The sequence below is a fragment of the Schistocerca gregaria genome, chromosome 3, assembly GCF_023897955.1.
Source record: "Schistocerca gregaria isolate iqSchGreg1 chromosome 3, iqSchGreg1.2, whole genome shotgun sequence".
Taxonomy (NCBI): domain Eukaryota; kingdom Metazoa; phylum Arthropoda; class Insecta; order Orthoptera; family Acrididae; genus Schistocerca; species Schistocerca gregaria.
Genome location: NC_064922.1, coordinates 20,799,546 through 20,822,346, shown reverse-complemented (window position 1 = coordinate 20,822,346; position 22,801 = coordinate 20,799,546). Strand labels below are relative to the sequence as shown.

At 49.6% G+C, this 22,801-nt stretch overlaps 11 non-coding genes across 11 annotated transcripts; all 11 read right to left on the bottom strand.

Annotated features, from left to right (window-relative positions):
* Positions 1–1,025: 1,025 nt before the first annotated feature.
* On the bottom strand, positions 1,026–1,099 carry Trnaa-agc (transfer RNA alanine (anticodon AGC)). The gene has a single exon. It is a non-coding gene; the product is annotated as a tRNA-Ala (tRNA).
* A 1,398-nt stretch (positions 1,100–2,497) lies between these two features.
* On the bottom strand, positions 2,498–2,571 carry Trnaa-agc (transfer RNA alanine (anticodon AGC)). Its single transcript has one exon. It is a non-coding gene; the product is annotated as a tRNA-Ala (tRNA).
* Positions 2,572–3,969: 1,398 nt separating this feature from the next.
* Trnaa-agc (transfer RNA alanine (anticodon AGC)) lies at positions 3,970–4,043 on the bottom strand. The gene has a single exon. It is a non-coding gene; the product is annotated as a tRNA-Ala (tRNA).
* Positions 4,044–5,437: 1,394 nt separating this feature from the next.
* On the bottom strand, positions 5,438–5,511 carry Trnaa-agc (transfer RNA alanine (anticodon AGC)). The gene has a single exon. It is a non-coding gene; the product is annotated as a tRNA-Ala (tRNA).
* Positions 5,512–6,909: 1,398 nt separating this feature from the next.
* On the bottom strand, positions 6,910–6,983 carry Trnaa-agc (transfer RNA alanine (anticodon AGC)). Its single transcript has one exon. It is a non-coding gene; the product is annotated as a tRNA-Ala (tRNA).
* Positions 6,984–8,381: 1,398 nt separating this feature from the next.
* Positions 8,382–8,455, bottom strand: Trnaa-agc (transfer RNA alanine (anticodon AGC)). The gene has a single exon. It is a non-coding gene; the product is annotated as a tRNA-Ala (tRNA).
* Positions 8,456–9,853: 1,398 nt separating this feature from the next.
* On the bottom strand, positions 9,854–9,927 carry Trnaa-agc (transfer RNA alanine (anticodon AGC)). The gene has a single exon. It is a non-coding gene; the product is annotated as a tRNA-Ala (tRNA).
* A 4,342-nt stretch (positions 9,928–14,269) lies between these two features.
* On the bottom strand, positions 14,270–14,343 carry Trnaa-agc (transfer RNA alanine (anticodon AGC)). The gene has a single exon. It is a non-coding gene; the product is annotated as a tRNA-Ala (tRNA).
* Positions 14,344–18,684: 4,341 nt separating this feature from the next.
* Trnaa-agc (transfer RNA alanine (anticodon AGC)) lies at positions 18,685–18,758 on the bottom strand. Its single transcript has one exon. It is a non-coding gene; the product is annotated as a tRNA-Ala (tRNA).
* Positions 18,759–20,156: 1,398 nt separating this feature from the next.
* Positions 20,157–20,230, bottom strand: Trnaa-agc (transfer RNA alanine (anticodon AGC)). The gene has a single exon. It is a non-coding gene; the product is annotated as a tRNA-Ala (tRNA).
* A 1,397-nt stretch (positions 20,231–21,627) lies between these two features.
* Trnaa-agc (transfer RNA alanine (anticodon AGC)) lies at positions 21,628–21,701 on the bottom strand. Its single transcript has one exon. It is a non-coding gene; the product is annotated as a tRNA-Ala (tRNA).
* Between the last annotated feature and the right edge of the window lie 1,100 nt (positions 21,702–22,801).

Here is a 22,801-nt window from a genome sequence, read left to right as displayed (position 1 = left end):
CGTGCGTTTATGTTCGCTGCGACCAACACTTGCCATGCACTGACCACAAAACATGGAGGAGCCGGGGCTTAAACCCGAGACGGTTCACACGCTAAGCGAACGATCTGCCAACTGAGCTACAGCTACACACACGACCAAGCCTGGCTATTCTCCATTCTTTGCGACTCTGATGTGCACGGACACGATGGTTGGTTGGTTTGTAGCGGCGAAGGTACCAGAATACAAAGGCGCGGACACGTTCGTATACACAAGAGTTCCAAGTAGTTTCGATGCTCTGGTATTACGAATGCAAATTCCGTCTGTTTTGAACGTCTTAAATTGAAAGGGCGGTCACAAATTGGTCCATCTCACTCCTTGTCCACAATCACACAGCACCTGAGGTAACAAGCACATCTCAAGCCCCATTGTGCTCTCCATTGTTCATGCCAACTCAGTGCCTCGCTCTTTGCTACTGTGTCAAACTCTTGTCGTCCAACTGCAAAACACTGGGACACAACAAGTTTCCGCTTCCCCTTTGCACTGATCGTACTACGAAACGCTCCCCAAACTTGGCAATCACCCATGCAGATGACTTTTCCGACTTTACACGACGCTCACGCAACGCTCACGCTAGTGACAGCCTTATTTATAGTTCGACGTCGCGCCAAAGCGAATGAGCACATTTCGCCTACGGCTTAGGCCGCTCTTCTAGTGTGGCTGCCCTGTGTCTGCAGGCAGCGAGGGGCTGCAAGCTTCCTGTGTTCGCACCTATATCACCTGTGCTTTCGTTGTCAGAGACAGACTATCGCAAAACATACAACTCACTCCATGAATTGATTGCTACGGCATCTGTTATCAGCAGTCACAACCAGCAACACCAGTAGCAGCCGACTGCACGCAAAGAATGGGAACGTGCAGTGGGATTTACGTGAAATCGGCGCAATTGTGGATGCTAATCGTTCGCTTGTATGTGCCTACACACCTCTGCCGGTTGGGAATTATTCCACTTGCATGGCAAGGTGCGCATGTAGGTGTGTTAAAAATTCTGGAGGCGCTGGGTATCGATCCCAGTACCTCTCGCACGCTAAGCGAGCGCTCTACCATCTGAGCTACGCCCACCCCCCCGATAACTAGTAGTGCTACATACAGTCATATCAACGTCACAGACCCTTGCACTCCCATTATTCCGCAGACAAACACTACTCTCTATGTATCAGTGAGGGTGTCTTTCAGGTTTCGTGCATTCTGTATCGAATCGTAGTTGGCCACAATGAAAGTGGCACGCATAACGTCGAAAATAGAGTTCAGACACCGCTCTGAGTAAGACGAACGTGTTGTCCACCTCTAGACTTCAATGACGTTAAGCCGTGATACCTAAGACAGATCTGCACTCGATGACACCACGATAACAGCCGGTCCCCACACTTACATCTTGCTCTCCTTATGACAGTATACATCATATCAGTCTGTGACGCTGGTTTTGCAACTTCTTGCGTGCGTTTATGTTCGCTGCGACCAACACTTACCATGCACTGACCACAAAACATGGAGGAGCCGGGGCTTGAAACCGAGACCGTTCACACGCTAAGCGAACGATCTGCCAACTGAGCTACAGCTACACACACGACCAAGCCTGGCTATTCTCCATTCTTTGCGACTCTGATGTGCACGGACACGATGGTTGGTTGGTTTGTAGCGGCGAAGGTACCAGAATACAAAGGCGCGGACACGTTCGTATACACAAGAGTTCCAAGTAGTTTCGATGCTCTGGTATTACGAATGCAAATTCCGTCTGTTTTGAACGTCTTAAATTGAAAGGGCGGTCACAAATTGGTCCATTTCACTCCTTGTCCACAATCACACAGCACCTGAGGTAACAAGCACATCTCAAGCCCCATTGTGCTCTCCATTGTTCATGCCAACTCAGTGCCTCGCTCTTTGCTACTGTGTCAAACTCTTGTCGTCCAACTGCAAAACACTGTGACACAACAAGTTTCCGCTTCCCCTTTGCACTGATCGTACTACGAAACGCTCCCCAAACTTGGCAATCACCCATGCAGATGACTTTTCCGACTTTACACGACGCTCAGGCAACGCTCACGCTAGTGACAGCCTTATTTATAGTTCGACGTCGCGCCAAAGCGAATGAGCACATTTCGCCTACGGCTTAGGCCGCTCTTCTAGTGTGGCTGCCCTGTGTCTGCAGGCAGCGAGGGGCTGCAAGCTTTCTGTGTTCGCACCTATATCACCTGTGCTTTCGTTGTCAGAGACAGACTATCGCAAAACATACAACTCACTCCATGAATTGATTGCTACGGCATCTGTTATCAGCAGTCACAACCAGCAACACCAGTAGCAGCCGACTGCACGCAAAGAATGGGAACGTGCAGTGGGATTTACGTGAAATCGGCGCAATTGTGGATGCTAATCGTTCGCTTGTATCTGCCTACACACCTCTGCCGGTTGGGAATTATTCCACTTGCATCGCAAGGTGCGCATGTAGGTGTGTTAAAAATTCTGGAGGCGCTGGGTATCGATCCCAGTACCTCTCGCACGCTAAGCGAGCGCTCTACCATCTGAGCTACGCCCACCCCCCCGATAACTAGTAGTGCTACATACAGTCATATCAACGTCACAGACCCTTGCACTCCCATTATTCCGCAGACAAACACTGCTCTCTATGTATCAGTGAGGGTGTCTTTCAGGTTTCGTGCATTCTGTATCGAATCGTAGTTGGCCACAATGAAAGTGGCACGCATAACGTCGAAAATAGAGTTCAGACACCGCTCTGAGTAAGACGAACGTGTTGTCCACCTCTAGACTTCAATGACGTTAAGCCGTGATACCTAAGACAGATCTGCACTCGATGACACCACGATAACAGCCGGTCCCCACACTTACATCTTGCTCTCCTTATGACAGTATACATCATATCAGTCTGTGACGCTGGTTTTGCAACTTCTTGCGTGCGTTTATGTTCGCTGCGACCAACACTTACCATGCACTGACCACAAAACATGGAGGAGCCGGGGCTTGAAACCGAGACCGTTCACACGCTAAGCGAACGATCTGCCAACTGAGCTACAGCTACACACACGACCAAGCCTGGCTATTCTCCATTCTTTGCGACTCTGATGTGCACGGACACGATGGTTGGTTGGTTTGTAGCGGCGAAGGTACCAGAATACAAAGGCGCGGACACGTTCGTATACACAAGAGTTCCAAGTAGTTTCGATGCTCTGGTATTACGAATGCAAATTCCGTCTGTTTTGAACGTCTTAAATTGAAAGGGCGGTCACAAATTGGTCCATTTCACTCCTTGTCCACAATCACACAGCACCTGAGGTAACAAGCACATCTCAAGCCCCATTGTGCTCTCCATTGTTCATGCCAACTCAGTGCCTCGCTCTTTGCTACTGTGTCAAACTCTTGTCGTCCAACTGCAAAACACTGGGACACAACAAGTTTCCGCTTCCCCTTTGCACTGATCGTACTACGAAACGCTCCCCAAACTTGGCAATCACCCATGCAGATGACTTTTCCGACTTTACACGACGCTCACGCAACGCTCACGCTAGTGACAGCCTTATTTATAGTTCGACGTCGCGCCAAAGCGAATGAGCACATTTCGCCTACGGCTTAGGCCGCTCTTCTAGTGTGGCTGCCCTGTGTCTGCAGGCAGCGAGGGGCTGCAAGCTTTCTGTGTTCGCACCTATATCACCTGTGCTTTCGTTGTCAGAGACAGACTATCGCAAAACATACAACTCACTCCATGAATTGATTGCTACGGCATCTGTTATCAGCAGTCACAACCAGCAACACCAGTAGCAGCCGACTGCACGCAAAGAATGGGAACGTGCAGTGGGATTTACGTGAAATCGGCGCAATTGTGGATGCTAATCGTTCGCTTGTATCTGCCTACACACCTCTGCCGGTTGGGAATTATTCCACTTGCATCGCAAGGTGCGCATGTAGGTGTGTTAAAAATTCTGGAGGCGCTGGGTATCGATCCCAGTACCTCTCGCACGCTAAGCGAGCGCTCTACCATCTGAGCTACGCCCACCCCCCCGATAACTAGTAGTGCTACATACAGTCATATCAACGTCACAGACCCTTGCACTCCCATTATTCCGCAGACAAACACTGCTCTCTATGTATCAGTGAGGGTGTCTTTCAGGTTTCGTGCATTCTGTATCGAATCGTAGTTGGCCACAATGAAAGTGGCACGCATAACGTCGAAAATAGAGTTCAGACACCGCTCTGAGTAAGACGAACGTGTTGTCCACCTCTAGACTTCAATGACGTTAAGCCGTGATACCTAAGACAGATCTGCACTCGATGACACCACGATAACAGCCGGTCCCCACACATCTTGCTCTCCTTATGACAGTATACATCATATCAGTCTGTGACGCTGGTTTTGCAACTTCTTGCGTGCGTTTATGTTCGCTGCGACCAACACTTACCATGCACTGACCACAAAACATGGAGGAGCCGGGGCTTGAAACCGAGACCGTTCACACGCTAAGCGAACGATCTGCCAACTGAGCTACAGCTACACACACGACCAAGCCTGGCTATTCTCCATTCTTTGCGACTCTGATGTGCACGGACACGATGGTTGGTTGGTTTGTAGCGGCGAAGGTACCTGAATACAAAGGCGCGGACACGTTCGTATACACAAGAGTTCCAAGTAGTTTCGATGCTCTGGTATTACGAATGCAAATTCCGTCTGTTTTGAACGTCTTAAATTGAAAGGGCGGTCACAAATTGGTCCATCTCACTCCTTGTCCACAATCACACAGCACCTGAGGTAACAAGCACATCTCAAGCCCCATTGTGCTCTCCATTGTTCATGCCAACTCAGTGCCTCGCTCTTTGCTACTGTGTCAAACTCTTGTCGTCCAACTGCAAAACACTGGGACACAACAAGTTTCCGCTTCCCCTTTGCACTGATCGTACTACGAAACGCTCCCCAAACTTGGCAATCACCCATGCAGATGACTTTTCCGACTTTACACGACGCTCAGGCAACGCTCACGCTAGTGACAGCCTTATTTATAGTTCGACGTCGCGCCAAAGCGAATGAGCACATTTCGCCTACGGCTTAGGCCGCTCTTCTAGTGTGGCTGCCCTGTGTCTGCAGGCAGCGAGGGGCTGCAAGCTTCCTGTGTTCGCACCTATATCACCTGTGCTTTCGTTGTCAGAGACAGACTATCGCAAAACATACAACTCACTCCATGAATTGATTGCTACGGCATCTGTTATCAGCAGTCACAACCAGCAACACCAGTAGCAGCCGACTGCACGCAAAGAATGGGAACGTGCAGTGGGATTTACGTGAAATCGGCGCAATTGTGGATGCTAATCGTTCGCTTGTATCTGCCTACACACCTCTGCCGGTTGGGAATTATTCCACTTGCATGGCAAGGTGCGCATGTAGGTGTGTTAAAAATTCTGGAGGCGCTGGGTATCGATCCCAGTACCTCTCGCACGCTAAGCGAGCGCTCTACCATCTGAGCTACGCCCACCCCCCCGATAACTAGTAGTGCTACATACAGTCATATCAACGTCACAGACCCTTGCACTCCCATTATTCCGCAGACAAACACTACTCTCTATGTATCAGTGAGGGTGTCTTTCAGGTTTCGTGCATTCTGTATCGAATCGTAGTTGGCCACAATGAAAGTGGCACGCATAACGTCGAAAATAGAGTTCAGACACCGCTCTGAGTAAGACGAACGTGTTGTCCACCTCTAGACTTCAATGACGTTAAGCCGTGATACCTAAGACAGATCTGCACTCGATGACACCACGATAACAGCGCGTCCCCACACTTACATCTTGCTCTCCTTATGACAGTATACATCATATCAGTCTGTGACGCTGGTTTTGCAACTTCTTGCGTGCGTTTATGTTCGCTGCGACCAACACTTGCCATGCACTGACCACAAAACATGGAGGAGCCGGGGCTTAAACCCGAGACGGTTCACACGCTAAGCGAACGATCTGCCAACTGAGCTACAGCTACACACACGACCAAGCCTGGCTATTCTCCATTCTTTGCGACTCTGATGTGCACGGGACACGATGGTTGGTTGGTTTGTAGCGGCGAAGGTACCAGAATACAAAGGCGCGGACACGTTCGTATACACAAGAGTTCCAAGTAGTTTCGATGCTCTGGTATTACGAATGCAAATTCCGTCTGTTTTGAACGTCTTAAATTGAAAGGGCGGTCACAAATTGGTCCATCTCACTCCTTGTCCACAATCACACAGCACCTGAGGTAACAAGCACATCTCAAGCCCCATTGTGCTCTCCATTGTTCATGCCAACTCAGTGCCTCGCTCTTTGCTACTGTGTCAAACTCTTGTCGTCCAACTGCAAAACACTGGGACACAACAAGTTTCCGCTTCCCCTTTGCACTGATCGTACTACGAAACGCTCCCCAAACTTGGCAATCACCCATAACACGCGATCTAGTGTTTTACACGACGCTCACGCAACGCTCACGCTAGTGACAGCCTTATTTATAGTTCGACGTCGCGCCAAAGCGAATGAGCACATTTCGCCTACGGCTTAGGCCGCTCTTCTAGTGTGGCTGCCCTGTGTCTGCAGGCAGCGAGGGGCTGCAAGCTTCCTGTGTTCGCACCTATATCACCTGTGCTTTCGTTGTCAGAGACAGACTATCGCAAAACATACAACTCACTCCATGAATTGATTGCTACGGCATCTGTTATCAGCAGTCACAACCAGCAACACCAGTAGCAGCCGACTGCACGCAAAGAATGGGAACGTGCAGTGGGATTTACGTGAAATCGGCGCAATTGTGGATGCTAATCGTTCGCTTGTATGTGCCTACACACCTCTGCCGGTTGGGAATTATTCCACTTGCATGGCAAGGTGCGCATGTAGGTGTGTTAAAAATTCTGGAGGCGCTGGGTATCGATCCCAGTACCTCTCGCACGCTAAGCGAGCGCTCTACCATCTGAGCTACGCCCACCCCCCCGATAACTAGTAGTGCTACATACAGTCATATCAACGTCACAGACCCTTGCACTCCCATTATTCCGCAGACAAACACTACTCTCTATGTATCAGTGAGGGTGTCTTTCAGGTTTCGTGCATTCTGTATCGAATCGTAGTTGGCCACAATGAAAGTGGCACGCATAACGTCGAAAATAGAGTTCAGACACCGCTCTGAGTAAGACGAACGTGTTGTCCACCTCTAGACTTCAATGACGTTAAGCCGTGATACCTAAGACAGATCTGCACTCGATGACACCACGATAACAGCCGGTCCCCACACTTACATCTTGCTCTCCTTATGACAGTATACATCATATCAGTCTGTGACGCTGGTTTTGCAACTTCTTGCGTGCGTTTATGTTCGCTGCGACCAACACTTACCATGCACTGACCACAAAACATGGAGGAGCCGGGGCTTGAAACCGAGACCGTTCACACGCTAAGCGAACGATCTGCCAACTGAGCTACAGCTACACACACGACCAAGCCTGGCTATTCTCCATTCTTTGCGACTCTGATGTGCACGGACACGATGGTTGGTTGGTTTGTAGCGGCGAAGGTACCAGAATACAAAGGCGCGGACACGTTCGTATACACAAGAGTTCCAAGTAGTTTCGATGCTCTGGTATTACGAATGCAAATTCCGTCTGTTTTGAACGTCTTAAATTGAAAGGGCGGTCACAAATTGGTCCATTTCACTCCTTGTCCACAATCACACAGCACCTGAGGTAACAAGCACATCTCAAGCCCCATTGTGCTCTCCATTGTTCATGCCAACTCAGTGCCTCGCTCTTTGCTACTGTGTCAAACTCTTGTCGTCCAACTGCAAAACACTGTGACACAACAAGTTTCCGCTTCCCCTTTGCACTGATCGTACTACGAAACGCTCCCCAAACTTGGCAATCACCCATGCAGATGACTTTTCCGACTTTACACGACGCTCAGGCAACGCTCACGCTAGTGACAGCCTTATTTATAGTTCGACGTCGCGCCAAAGCGAATGAGCACATTTCGCCTACGGCTTAGGCCGCTCTTCTAGTGTGGCTGCCCTGTGTCTGCAGGCAGCGAGGGGCTGCAAGCTTTCTGTGTTCGCACCTATATCACCTGTGCTTTCGTTGTCAGAGACAGACTATCGCAAAACATACAACTCACTCCATGAATTGATTGCTACGGCATCTGTTATCAGCAGTCACAACCAGCAACACCAGTAGCAGCCGACTGCACGCAAAGAATGGGAACGTGCAGTGGGATTTACGTGAAATCGGCGCAATTGTGGATGCTAATCGTTCGCTTGTATCTGCCTACACACCTCTGCCGGTTGGGAATTATTCCACTTGCATCGCAAGGTGCGCATGTAGGTGTGTTAAAAATTCTGGAGGCGCTGGGTATCGATCCCAGTACCTCTCGCACGCTAAGCGAGCGCTCTACCATCTGAGCTACGCCCACCCCCCCGATAACTAGTAGTGCTACATACAGTCATATCAACGTCACAGACCCTTGCACTCCCATTATTCCGCAGACAAACACTGCTCTCTATGTATCAGTGAGGGTGTCTTTCAGGTTTCGTGCATTCTGTATCGAATCGTAGTTGGCCACAATGAAAGTGGCACGCATAACGTCGAAAATAGAGTTCAGACACCGCTCTGAGTAAGACGAACGTGTTGTCCACCTCTAGACTTCAATGACGTTAAGCCGTGATACCTAAGACAGATCTGCACTCGATGACACCACGATAACAGCCGGTCCCCACACTTACATCTTGCTCTCCTTATGACAGTATACATCATATCAGTCTGTGACGCTGGTTTTGCAACTTCTTGCGTGCGTTTATGTTCGCTGCGACCAACACTTACCATGCACTGACCACAAAACATGGAGGAGCCGGGGCTTGAAACCGAGACCGTTCACACGCTAAGCGAACGATCTGCCAACTGAGCTACAGCTACACACACGACCAAGCCTGGCTATTCTCCATTCTTTGCGACTCTGATGTGCACGGACACGATGGTTGGTTGGTTTGTAGCGGCGAAGGTACCAGAATACAAAGGCGCGGACACGTTCGTATACACAAGAGTTCCAAGTAGTTTCGATGCTCTGGTATTAGGAATGCAAATTCCGTCTGTTTTGAACGTCTTAAATTGAAAGGGCGGTCACAAATTGGTCCATTTCACTCCTTGTCCACAATCACACAGCACCTGAGGTAACAAGCACATCTCAAGCCCCATTGTGCTCTCCATTGTTCATGCCAACTCAGTGCCTCGCTCTTTGCTACTGTGTCAAACTCTTGTCGTCCAACTGCAAAACACTGGGACACAACAAGTTTCCGCTTCCCCTTTGCACTGATCGTACTACGAAACGCTCCCCAAACTTGGCAATCACCCATGCAGATGACTTTTCCGACTTTACACGACGCTCACGCAACGCTCACGCTAGTGACAGCCTTATTTATAGTTCGACGTCGCGCCAAAGCGAATGAGCACATTTCGCCTACGGCTTAGGCCGCTCTTCTAGTGTGGCTGCCCTGTGTCTGCAGGCAGCGAGGGGCTGCAAGCTTTCTGTGTTCGCACCTATATCACCTGTGCTTTCGTTGTCAGAGACAGACTATCGCAAAACATACAACTCACTCCATGAATTGATTGCTACGGCATCTGTTATCAGCAGTCACAACCAGCAACACCAGTAGCAGCCGACTGCACGCAAAGAATGGGAACGTGCAGTGGGATTTACGTGAAATCGGCGCAATTGTGGATGCTAATCGTTCGCTTGTATCTGCCTACACACCTCTGCCGGTTGGGAATTATTCCACTTGCATCGCAAGGTGCGCATGTAGGTGTGTTAAAAATTCTGGAGGCGCTGGGTATCGATCCCAGTACCTCTCGCACGCTAAGCGAGCGCTCTACCATCTGAGCTACGCCCACCCCCCCCGATAACTAGTAGTGCTACATACAGTCATATCAACGTCACAGACCCTTGCACTCCCATTATTCCGCAGACAAACACTGCTCTCTATGTATCAGTGAGGGTGTCTTTCAGGTTTCGTGCATTCTGTATCGAATCGTAGTTGGCCACAATGAAAGTGGCACGCATAACGTCGAAAATAGAGTTCAGACACCGCTCTGAGTAAGACGAACGTGTTGTCCACCTCTAGACTTCAATGACGTTAAGCCGTGATACCTAAGACAGATCTGCACTCGATGACACCACGATAACAGCCGGTCCCCACACTTACATCTTGCTCTCCTTATGACAGTATACATCATATCAGTCTGTGACGCTGGTTTTGCAACTTCTTGCGTGCGTTTATGTTCGCTGCGACCAACACTTGCCATGCACTGACCACAAAACATGGAGGAGCCGGGGCTTAAAACCGAGACCGTTCACACGCTAAGCGAACGATCTGCCAACTGAGCTACAGCTACACACACGACCAAGCCTGGCTATTCTCCATTCTTTGCGTCTCTGATGTGCACGGACACGATGGTTGGTTGGTTTGTAGCGGCGAAGGTACCAGAATACAAAGGCGCGGACACGTTCATATACACAAGAGTTCCAAGTAGTTTCGATGCTCTGGTATTACGAATGCAAATTCCGTCTGTTTTGAACGTCTTAAATTGAAAGGGCGGTCACAAATTGGTCCATTTCACTCCTTGTCCACAATCACACAGCACCTGAGGTAACAAGCACATCTCAAGCCCCATTGTGCTCTCCATTGTTCATGCCAACTCAGTGCCTCGCTCTTTGCTACTGTGTCAAACTCTTGTCGTCCAACTGCAAAACACTGTGACACAACAAGTTTCCACTTCCCCTTTGCACTGATCGTACTACGAAACGCTCCCCAAACTTGGCAATCACCCATGCAGATGACTTTTCCGACTTTACACGACGCTCAGGCAACGCTCACGCTAGTGACAGCCTTATTTATAGTTCGACGTCGCGCCAAAGCGAATGAGCACATTTCGCCTACGGCTTAGGCCGCTCTTCTAGTGTGGCTGCCCTGTGTCTGCAGGCAGCGAGGGGCTGCAAGCTTCCTGTGTTCGCACCTATATCACCTGTGCTTTCGTTGTCAGAGACAGACTATCGCAAAACATACAACTCACTCCATGAATTGATTGCTACGGCATCTGTTATCAGCAGTCACAACCAGCAACACCAGTAGCAGCCGACTGCACGCAAAGAATGGGAACGTGCAGTGGGATTTACGTGAAATCGGCGCAATTGTGGATGCTAATCGTTCGCTTGTATCTGCCTACACACCTCTGCCGGTTGGGAATTATTCCACTTGCATCGCAAGGTGCGCATGTAGGTGTGTTAAAAATTCTGGAGGCGCTGGGTATCGATGCCAGAACCTCTCGCACGCTAAGCGAGCGCTCTACCATCTGAGCTACGCCCACCCCCCCGATAACTAGTAGTGCTACATACAGTCATATCAACGTCACAGACCCTTGCACTCCCATTATTCCACAGACAAACACTACTCTCTATGTATCAGTGAGGGTGTCTTTCAGGTTTCGTGCATTCTGTATCGAATCGTAGTTGGCCACAATGAAAGTGGCACGCATAACGTCGAAAATAGAGTTCAGACACCGCTCTGAGTAAGACGAACGTGTTGTCCACCTCTAGACTTCAATGACGTTAAGCCGTGATACCTAAGACAGATCTGCACTCGATGACACCACGATAACAGCCGGTCCCCACACTTACATCTTGCTCTCCTTATGACAGTATACATCATATCAGTCTGTGACGCTGGTTTTGCAACTTCTTGCGTGCGTTTATGTTCGCTGCGACCAACACTTACCATGCACTGACCACAAAACATGGAGGAGCCGGGGCTTGAAACCGAGACCGTTCACACGCTAAGCGAACGATCTGCCAACTGAGCTACAGCTACACACACGACCAAGCCTGGCTATTCTCCATTCTTTGCGACTCTGATGTGCACGGACACGATGGTTGGTTGGTTTGTAGCGGCGAAGGTACCAGAATACAAAGGCGCGGACACGTTCATATACACAAGAGTTCCAAGTAGTTTCGATGCTCTGGTATTACGAATGCAAATTCCGTCTGTTTTGAACGTCTTAAATTGAAAGGGCGGTCACAAATTGGTCCATTTCACTCCTTGTCCACAATCACACAGCACCTGAGGTAACAAGCACATCTCAAGCCCCATTGTGCTCTCCATTGTCCATGCCAACTCAGTGCCTCGCTCTTTGCTACTGTGTCAAACTCTTGTCGTCCAACTGCAAAACACTGGGACACAACAAGTTTCCGCTTCCCCTTTGCACTGATCGTACTACGAAACGCTCCCCAAACTTGGCAATCACCCATGCAGATGACTTTTCCGACTTTACACGACGCTCACGCAACGCTCACGCTAGTGACAGCCTTATTTATAGTTCGACGTCGCGCCAAAGCGAATGAGCACATTTCGCCTACGGCTTAGGCCGCTCTTCTAGTGTGGCTGCCCTGTGTCTGCAGGCAGCGAGGGGCTGCAAGCTTTCTGTGTTCGCACCCATATCACCTGTGCTTCCTTGTCAGAGACAGACTATCGCAAAACATACAACTCACTCCATGAATTGATTGCTACGGCATCTGTTATCAGCAGTCACAACCAGCAACACCAGTAGCAGCCGACTGCACGCAAAGAATGGGAACGTGCAGTGGGATTTACGTGAAATCGGCGCAATTGTGGATGCTAATCGTTCGCTTGTATCTGCCTACACACCTCTGCCGGTTGGGAATTATTCCACTTGCATCGCAAGGTGCGCATGTAGGTGTGTTAAAAATTCTGGAGGCGCTGGGTATAGATCCCAGTACCTCTCGCACGCTAAGCGAGCGCTCTACCATCTGAGCTACGCCCACCCCCCCGATAACTAGTAGTGCTACATACAGTCATATCAACGTCACAGACCCTTGCACTCCCATTATTCCGCAGACAAACACTGCTCTCTATGTATCAGTGAGGGTGTCTTTCAGGTTTCGTGCATTCTGTATCGAATCGTAGTTGGCCACAATGAAAGTGGCACGCATAACGTCGAAAATAGAGTTCAGACACCGCTCTGAGTAAGACGAACGTGTTGTCCACCTCTAGACTTCAATGACGTTAAGCCGTGATACCTAAGACAGATCTGCACTCGATGACACCACGATAACAGCCGGTCCCCACACTTACATCTTGCTCTCCTTATGACAGTATACATCATATCAGTCTGTGACGCTGGTTTTGCAACTTCTTGCGTGCGTTTATGTTCGCTGCGACCAACACTTACCATGCACTGACCACAAAACATGGAGGAGCCGGGGCTTGAAACCGAGACCGTTCACACGCTAAGCGAACGATCTGCCAACTGAGCTACAGCTACACACACGACCAAGCCTGGCTATTCTCCATTCTTTGCGACTCTGATGTGCACGGACACGATGGTTGGTTGGTTTGTAGCGGCGAAGGTACCAGAATACAAAGGCGCGGACACGTTCGTATACACAAGAGTTCCAAGTAGTTTCGATGCTCTGGTATTACGAATGCAAATTCCGTCTGTTTTGAACGTCTTAAATTGAAAGGGCGGTCACAAATTGGTCCATTTCACTCCTTGTCCACAATCACACAGCACCTGAGGTAACAAGCACATCTCAAGCCCCATTGTGCTCTCCATTGTTCATGCCAACTCAGTGCCTCGCTCTTTGCTACTGTGTCAAACTCTTGTCGTCCAACTGCAAAACACTGGGACACAACAAGTTTCCGCTTCCCCTTTGCACTGATCGTACTACGAAACGCTCCCCAAACTTGGCAATCACCCATGCAGATGACTTTTCCGACTTTACACGACGCTCACGCAACGCTCACGCTAGTGACAGCCTTATTTATAGTTCGACGTCGCGCCAAAGCGAATGAGCACATTTCGCCTACGGCTTAGGCCGCTCTTCTAGTGTGGCTGCCCTGTGTCTGCAGGCAGCGAGGGGCTGCAAGCTTTCTGTGTTCGCACCTATATCACCTGTGCTTTCGTTGTCAGAGACAGACTATCGCAAAACATACAACTCACTCCATGAATTGATTGCTACGGCATCTGTTATCAGCAGTCACAACCAGCAACACCAGTAGCAGCCGACTGCACGCAAAGAATGGGAACGTGCAGTGGGATTTACGTGAAATCGGCGCAATTGTGGATGCTAATCGTTCGCTTGTATCTGCCTACACACCTCTGCCGGTTGGGAATTATTCCACTTGCATCGCAAGGTGCGCATGTAGGTGTGTTAAAAATTCTGGAGGCGCTGGGTATCGATCCCAGTACCTCTCGCACGCTAAGCGAGCGCTCTACCATCTGAGCTACGCCCACCCCCCCGATAACTAGTAGTGCTACATACAGTCATATCAACGTCACAGACCCTTGCACTCCCATTATTCCGCAGACAAACACTGCTCTCTATGTATCAGTGAGGGTGTCTTTCAGGTTTCGTGCATTCTGTATCGAATCGTAGTTGGCCACAATGAAAGTGGCACGCATAACGTCGAAAATAGAGTTCAGACACCGCTCTGAGTAAGACGAACGTGTTGTCCACCTCTAGACTTCAATGACGTTAAGCCGTGATACCTAAGACAGATCTGCACTCGATGACACCACGATAACAGCCGGTCCCCACACTTACATCTTGCTCTCCTTATGACAGTATACATCATATCAGTCTGTGACGCTGGTTTTGCAACTTCTTGCGTGCGTTTATGTTCGCTGCGACCAACACTTGCCATGCACTGACCACAAAACATGGAGGAGCCGGGGCTTAAAACCGAGACCGTTCACACGCTAAGCGAACGATCTGCCAACTGAGCTACAGCTACACACACGACCAAGCCTGGCTATTCTCCATTCTTTGCGTCTCTGATGTGCACGGACACGATGGTTGGTTGGTTTGTAGCGGCGAAGGTACCAGAATACAAAGGCGCGGACACGTTCATATACACAAGAGTTCCAAGTAGTTTCGATGCTCTGGTATTACGAATGCAAATTCCGTCTGTTTTGAACGTCTTAAATTGAAAGGGCGGTCACAAATTGGTCCATTTCACTCCTTGTCCACAATCACACAGCACCTGAGGTAACAAGCACATCTCAAGCCCCATTGTGCTCTCCATTGTTCATGCCAACTCAGTGCCTCGCTCTTTGCTACTGTGTCAAACTCTTGTCGTCCAACTGCAAAACACTGTGACACAACAAGTTTCCACTTCCCCTTTGCACTGATCGTACTACGAAACGCTCCCCAAACTTGGCAATCACCCATGCAGATGACTTTTCCGACTTTACACGACGCTCAGGCAACGCTCACGCTAGTGACAGCCTTATTTATAGTTCGACGTCGCGCCAAAGCGAATGAGCACATTTCGCCTACGGCTTAGGCCGCTCTTCTAGTGTGGCTGCCCTGTGTCTGCAGGCAGCGAGGGGCTGCAAGCTTCCTGTGTTCGCACCTATATCACCTGTGCTTTCGTTGTCAGAGACAGACTATCGCAAAACATACAACTCACTCCATGAATTGATTGCTACGGCATCTGTTATCAGCAGTCACAACCAGCAACACCAGTAGCAGCCGACTGCACGCAAAGAATGGGAACGTGCAGTGGGATTTACGTGAAATCGGCGCAATTGTGGATGCTAATCGTTCGCTTGTATCTGCCTACACACCTCTGCCGGTTGGGAATTATTCCACTTGCATCGCAAGGTGCGCATGTAGGTGTGTTAAAAATTCTGGAGGCGCTGGGTATCGATGCCAGAACCTCTCGCACGCTAAGCGAGCGCTCTACCATCTGAGCTACGCCCACCCCCCCGATAACTAGTAGTGCTACATACAGTCATATCAACGTCACAGACCCTTGCACTCCCATTATTCCACAGACAAACACTACTCTCTATGTATCAGTGAGGGTGTCTTTCAGGTTTCGTGCATTCTGTATCGAATCGTAGTTGGCCACAATGAAAGTGGCACGCATAACGTCGAAAATAGAGTTCAGACACCGCTCTGAGTAAGACGAACGTGTTGTCCACCTCTAGACTTCAATGACGTTAAGCCGTGATACCTAAGACAGATCTGCACTCGATGACACCACGATAACAGCCGGTCCCCACACTTACATCTTGCTCTCCTTATGACAGTATACATCATATCAGTCTGTGACGCTGGTTTTGCAACTTCTTGCGTGCGTTTATGTTCGCTGCGACCAACACTTACCATGCACTGACCACAAAACATGGAGGAGCCGGGGCTTGAAACCGAGACCGTTCACACGCTAAGCGAACGATCTGCCAACTGAGCTACAGCTACACACACGACCAAGCCTGGCTATTCTCCATTCTTTGCGACTCTGATGTGCACGGACACGATGGTTGGTTGGTTTGTAGCGGCGAAGGTACCAGAATACAAAGGCGCGGACACGTTCATATACACAAGAGTTCCAAGTAGTTTCGATGCTCTGGTATTACGAATGCAAATTCCGTCTGTTTTGAACGTCTTAAATTGAAAGGGCGGTCACAAATTGGTCCATTTCACTCCTTGTCCACAATCACACAGCACCTGAGGTAACAAGCACATCTCAAGCCCCATTGTGCTCTCCATTGTCCATGCCAACTCAGTGCCTCGCTCTTTGCTACTGTGTCAAACTCTTGTCGTCCAACTGCAAAACACTGGGACACAACAAGTTTCCGCTTCCCCTTTGCACTGATCGTACTACGAAACGCTCCCCAAACTTGGCAATCACCCATGCAGATGACTTTTCCGACTTTACACGACGCTCACGCAACGCTCACGCTAGTGACAGCCTTATTTATAGTTCGACGTCGCGCCAAAGCGAATGAGCACATTTCGCCTACGGCTTAGGCCGCTCTTCTAGTGTGGCTGCCCTGTGTCTGCAGGCAGCGAGGGGCTGCAAGCTTTCTGTGTTCGCACCCATATCACCTGTGCTTCCTTGTCAGAGACAGACTATCGCAAAACATACAACTCACTCCATGAATTGATTGCTACGGCATCTGTTATCAGCAGTCACAACCAGCAACACCAGTAGCAGCCGACTGCACGCAAAGAATGGGAACGTGCAGTGGGATTTACGTGAAATCGGCGCAATTGTGGATGCTAATCGTTCGCTTGTATCTGCCTACACACCTCTGCCGGTTGGGAATTATTCCACTTGCATCGCAAGGTGCGCATGTAGGTGTGTTAAAAATTCTGGAGGCGCTGGGTATAGATCCCAGTACCTCTCGCACGCTAAGCGAGCGCTCTACCATCTGAGCTACGCCCACCCCCCCGATAACTAGTAGTGCTACATACAGTCATATCAACGTCACAGACCCTTGCACTCCCATTATTCCGCAGACAAACACTGCTCTCTATGTATCAGTGAGGGTGTCTTTCAGGTTTCGTGCATTCTGTATCGAATCGTAGTTGGCCACAATGAAAGTGGCACGCATAACGTCGAAAATAGAGTTCAGACACCGCTCTGAGTAAGACGAACGTGTTGTCCACCTCTAGACTTCAATGACGTTAAGCCGTGATACCTAAGACAGATCTGCACTCGATGACACCACGATAACAGCCGGTCCCCACACTTACATCTTGCTCTCCTTATGACAGTATACATCATATCAGTCTGTGACGCTGGTTTTGCAACTTCTTGCGTGCGTTTATGTTCGCTGCGACCAACACTTACCATGCACTGACCACAAAACATGGAGGAGCCGGGGCTTGAAACCGAGACCGTTCACACGCTAAGCGAACGATCTGCCAACTGAGCTACAGCTACACACACGACCAAGCCTGGCTATTCTCCATTCTTTGCGACTCTGATGTGCACGGACACGATGGTTGGTTGGTTTGTAGCGGCGAAGGTACCAGAATACAAAGGCGCGGACACGTTCGTATACACAAGAGTTCCAAGTAGTTTCGATGCTCTGGTATTACGAATGCAAATTCCGTCTGTTTTGAACGTCTTAAATTGAAAGGGCGGTCACAAATTGGTCCATTTCACTCCTTGTCCACAATCACACAGCACCTGAGGTAACAAGCACATCTCAAGCCCCATTGTGCTCTCCATTGTTCATGCCAACTCAGTGCCTCGCTCTTTGCTACTGTGTCAAACTCTTGTCGTCCAACTGCAAAACACTGGGACACAACAAGTTTCCGCTTCCCCTTTGCACTGATCGTACTACGAAACGCTCCCCAAACTTGGCAATCACCCATGCAGATGACTTTTCCGACTTTACACGACGCTCACGCAACGCTCACGCTAGTGACAGCCTTATTTATAGTTCGACGTCGCGCCAAAGCGAATGAGCACATTTCGCCTACGGCTTAGGCCGCTCTTCTAGTGTGGCTGCCCTGTGTCTGCAGGCAGCGAGGGGCTGCAAGCTTTCTGTGTTCGCACCTATATCACCTGTGCTTTCGTTGTCAGAGACAGACTATCGCAAAACATACAACTCACTCCATGAATTGATTGCTACGGCATCTGTTATCAGCAGTCACAACCAGCAACACCAGTAGCAGCCGACTGCACGCAAAGAATGGGAACGTGCAGTGGGATTTACGTGAAATCGGCGCAATTGTGGATGCTAATCGTTCGCTTGTATCTGCCTACACAACTCTGCCGGTTGGGAATTATTCCACTTGCATCGCAAGGTGCGCATGTAGGTGTGTTAAAAATTCTGGAGGCGCTGGGTATCGATCCCAGTACCTCTCGCACGCTAAGCGAGCGCTCTACCATCTGAGCTACGCCCACCCCACAGATAACTAGTAGTGCTACATACAGTCATATCAACGTCACAGACCCTTGCACTCCCATTATTCCGCAGACAAACACTGCTCTCTATGTATCAGTGAGGGTGTCTTTCAGGTTTCGTGCATTCTGTATCGAATCGTAGTTGGCCACAATGAAAGTGGCACGCATAACGTCGAAAATAGAGTTCAGACACCGCTCTGAGTAAGACGAACGTGTTGTCCACCTCTAGACTTCAATGACGTTAAGCCGTGATACCTAAGACAGATCTGCACTCGATGACACCACGATAACAGCCGGTCCCCACACTTACATCTGGCTCTCCTTATGACAGTATACATCATATCAGTCTGTGACGCTGGTTTTGCAACTTCTTGCGTGCGTTTATGTTCGCTGCGACCAACACTTACCATGCACTGACCACAAAACATGGAGGAGCCGGGGCTTGAAACCGAGACCGTTCACACGCTAAGCGAACGATCTGCCAACTGAGCTACAGCTACACACACGACCAAGCCTGGCTATTCTCCATTCTTTGCGACTCTGATGTGCACGGACACGATGGTTGGTTGGTTTGTAGCGGCGAAGGTACCAGAATACAAAGGCGCGGACACGTTCGTATACACAAGAGTTCCAAGTAGTTTCGATGCTCTGGTATTACGAATGCAAATTCCGTCTGTTTTGAACGTCTTAAATTGAAAGGGCGGTCACAAATTGGTCCATTTCACTCCTTGTCCACAATCACACAGCACCTGAGGTAACAAGCACATCTCAAGCCCCATTGTGCTCTCCATTGTTCATGCCAACTCAGTGCCTCGCTCTTTGCTACTGTGTCAAACTCTTGTCGTCCAACTGCAAAACACTGGGACACAACAAGTTTCCGCTTCCCCTTTGCACTGATCGTACTACGAAACGCTCCCCAAACTTGGCAATCACCCATGCAGATGACTTTTCCGACTTTACACGACGCTCAGGCAACGCTCACGCTAGTGACAGCCTTATTTATAGTTCGACGTCGCGCCAAAGCGAATGAGCACATTTCGCCTACGGCTTAGGCCGCTCTTCTAGTGTGGCTGCCCTGTGTCTGCAGGCAGCGAGGGGCTGCAAGCTTTCTGTGTTCGCACCTATATCACCTGTGCTTTCGTTGTCAGAGACAGACTATCGCAAAACATACAACTCACTCCATGAATTGATTGCTACGGCATCTGTTATCAGCAGTCACAACCAGCAACACCAGTAGCAGCCGACTGCACGCAAAGAATGGGAACGTGCAGTGGGATTTACGTGAAATCGGCGCAATTGTGGATGCTAATCGTTCGCTTGTATCTGCCTACACAACTCTGCCGGTTGGGAATTATTCCACTTGCATCGCAAGGTGCGCATGTAGGTGTGTTAAAAATTCTGGAGGCGCTGGGTATCGATCCCAGTACCTCTCGCACGCTAAGCGAGCGCTCTACCATCTGAGCTACGCCCACCCCACAGATAACTAGTAGTGCTACATACAGTCATATCAACGTCACAGACCCTTGCACTCCCATTATTCCGCAGACAAACACTGCTCTCTATGTATCAGTGAGGGTGTCTTTCAGGTTTCGTGCATTCTGTATCGAATCGTAGTTGGCCACAATGAAAGTGGCACGCATAACGTCGAAAATAGAGTTCAGACACCGCTCTGAGTAAGACGAACGTGTTGTCCACCTCTAGACTTCAATGACGTTAAGCCGTGATACCTAAGACAGATCTGCACTCGATGACACCACGATAACAGCCGGTCCCCACACTTACATCTTGCTCTCCTTATGACAGTATACATCATATCAGTCTGTGACGCTGGTTTTGCAACTTCTTGCGTGCGTTTATGTTCGCTGCGACCAACACTTACCATGCACTGACCACAAAACATGGAGGAGCCGGGGCTTGAAACCGAGACCGTTCACACGCTAAGCGAACGATCTGCCAACTGAGCTACAGCTACACACACGACCAAGCCTGGCTATTCTCCATTCTTTGCGACTCTGATGTGCACGGACACGATGGTTGGTTGGTTTGTAGCGGCGAAGGTACCAGAATACAAAGGCGCGGACACGTTCATATACACAAGAGTTCCAAGTAGTTTCGATGCTCTGGTATTACGAATGCAAATTCCGTCTGTTTTGAACGTCTTAAATTGAAAGGGCGGTCACAAATTGGTCCATTTCACTCCTTGTCCACAATCACACAGCACCTGAGGTAACAAGCACATCTCAAGCCCCATTGTGCTCTCCATTGTTCATGCCAACTCAGTGCCTCGCTCTTTGCTACTGTGTCAAACTCTTGTCGTCCAACTGCAAAACACTGGGACACAACAAGTTTCCGCTTCCCCTTTGCACTGATCGTACTACGAAACGCTCCCCAAACTTGGCAATCACCCATGCAGATGACTTTTCCGACTTTACACGACGCTCACGCAACGCTCACGCTAGTGACAGCCTTATTTATAGTTCGACGTCGCGCCAAAGCGAATGAGCACATTTCGCCTACGGCTTAGGCCGCTCTTCTAGTGTGGCTGCCCTGTGTCTGCAGGCAGCGAGGGGCTGCAAGCTTCCTGTGTTCGCACCTATATCACCTGTGCTTCCTTGTCAGAGACAGACTATCGCAAAACATACAACTCACTCCATGAATTGATTGCTACGGCATCTGTTATCAGCAGTCACAACCAGCAACACCAGTAGCAGCCGACTGCACGCAAAGAATGGGAACGTGCAGTGGGATTTACGTGAAATCGGCGCAATTGTGGATGCTAATCGTTCGCTTGTATCTGCCTACACACCTCTGCCGGTTGGGAATTATTCCACTTGCATCGCAAGGTGCGCATGTAGGTGTGTTAAAAATTCTGGAGGCGCTGGGTATCGATCCCAGTACCTCTCGCACGCTAAGCGAGCGCTCTACCATCTGAGCTACGCCCACCCCCCCGATAACTAGTAGTGCTACATACAGTCATATCAACGTCACAGACCCTTGCACTCCCATTGTTCCGCAGACAAACACTACTCTCTATGTATCAGTGAGGGTGTCTTTCAGGTTTCGTGCATTCTGTATCGAATCGTAGTTGGCCACAATGAAAGTGGCACGCATAACGTCGAAAATAGAGTTCAGACACCGCTCTGAGTAAGACGAACGTGTTGTCCACCTCTAGACTTCAATGACGTTAAGCCGTGATACCTAAGACAGATCTGCACTCGATGACACCACGATAACAGCCGGTCCCCACACTTACATCTTGCTCTCCTTATGACAGTATACATCATATCAGTCTGTGACGCTGGTTTTGCAACTTCTTGCGTGCGTTTATGTTCGCTGCGACCAACACTTACCATGCACTGACCACAAAACATGGAGGAGCCGGGGCTTGAAACCGAGACCGTTCACACGCTAAGCGAACGATCTGCCAAATGAGCTACAGCTACACACACGACCAAGCCTGGCTATTCTCCATTCTTTGCGACTCTGATGTGCACGGACACGATGGTTGGTTGGTTTGTAACGGCGAAGGTACCAGAATACAAAGGCGCGGACACGTTCATATACACAAGAGTTCCAAGTAGTTTCGATGCTCTGGTATTACGAATGCAAATTCCGTCTGTTTTGATCGTCTTAAATTGAAAGGGCGGTCACAAATTGGTCCATTTCACTCCTTGTCCACAATCACACAGCACCTGAGGTAACAAGCACATCTCAAGCCCCATTGTGCTCTCCATTGTTCATGCCAACTCAGTGCCTCGCTCTTTGCTACTGTGTCAAACTCTTGTCGTCCAACTGCAAAACACTGGGACACAACAAGTTTCCGCTTCCCCTTTGCACTGATCGTACTACGAAACGCTCCCCAAACTTGGCAATCACCCATGCAGATGACTTTTCCGACTTTACACGACGCTCAGGCAACGCTCACGCTAGTGACAGCCTTATTTATAGTTCGACGTCGCGCCAAAGCGAATGAGCACATTTCGCCTACGGCTTAGGCCGCTCTTCTAGTGTGGCTGCCCTGTGTCTGCAGGCAGCGAGGGGCTG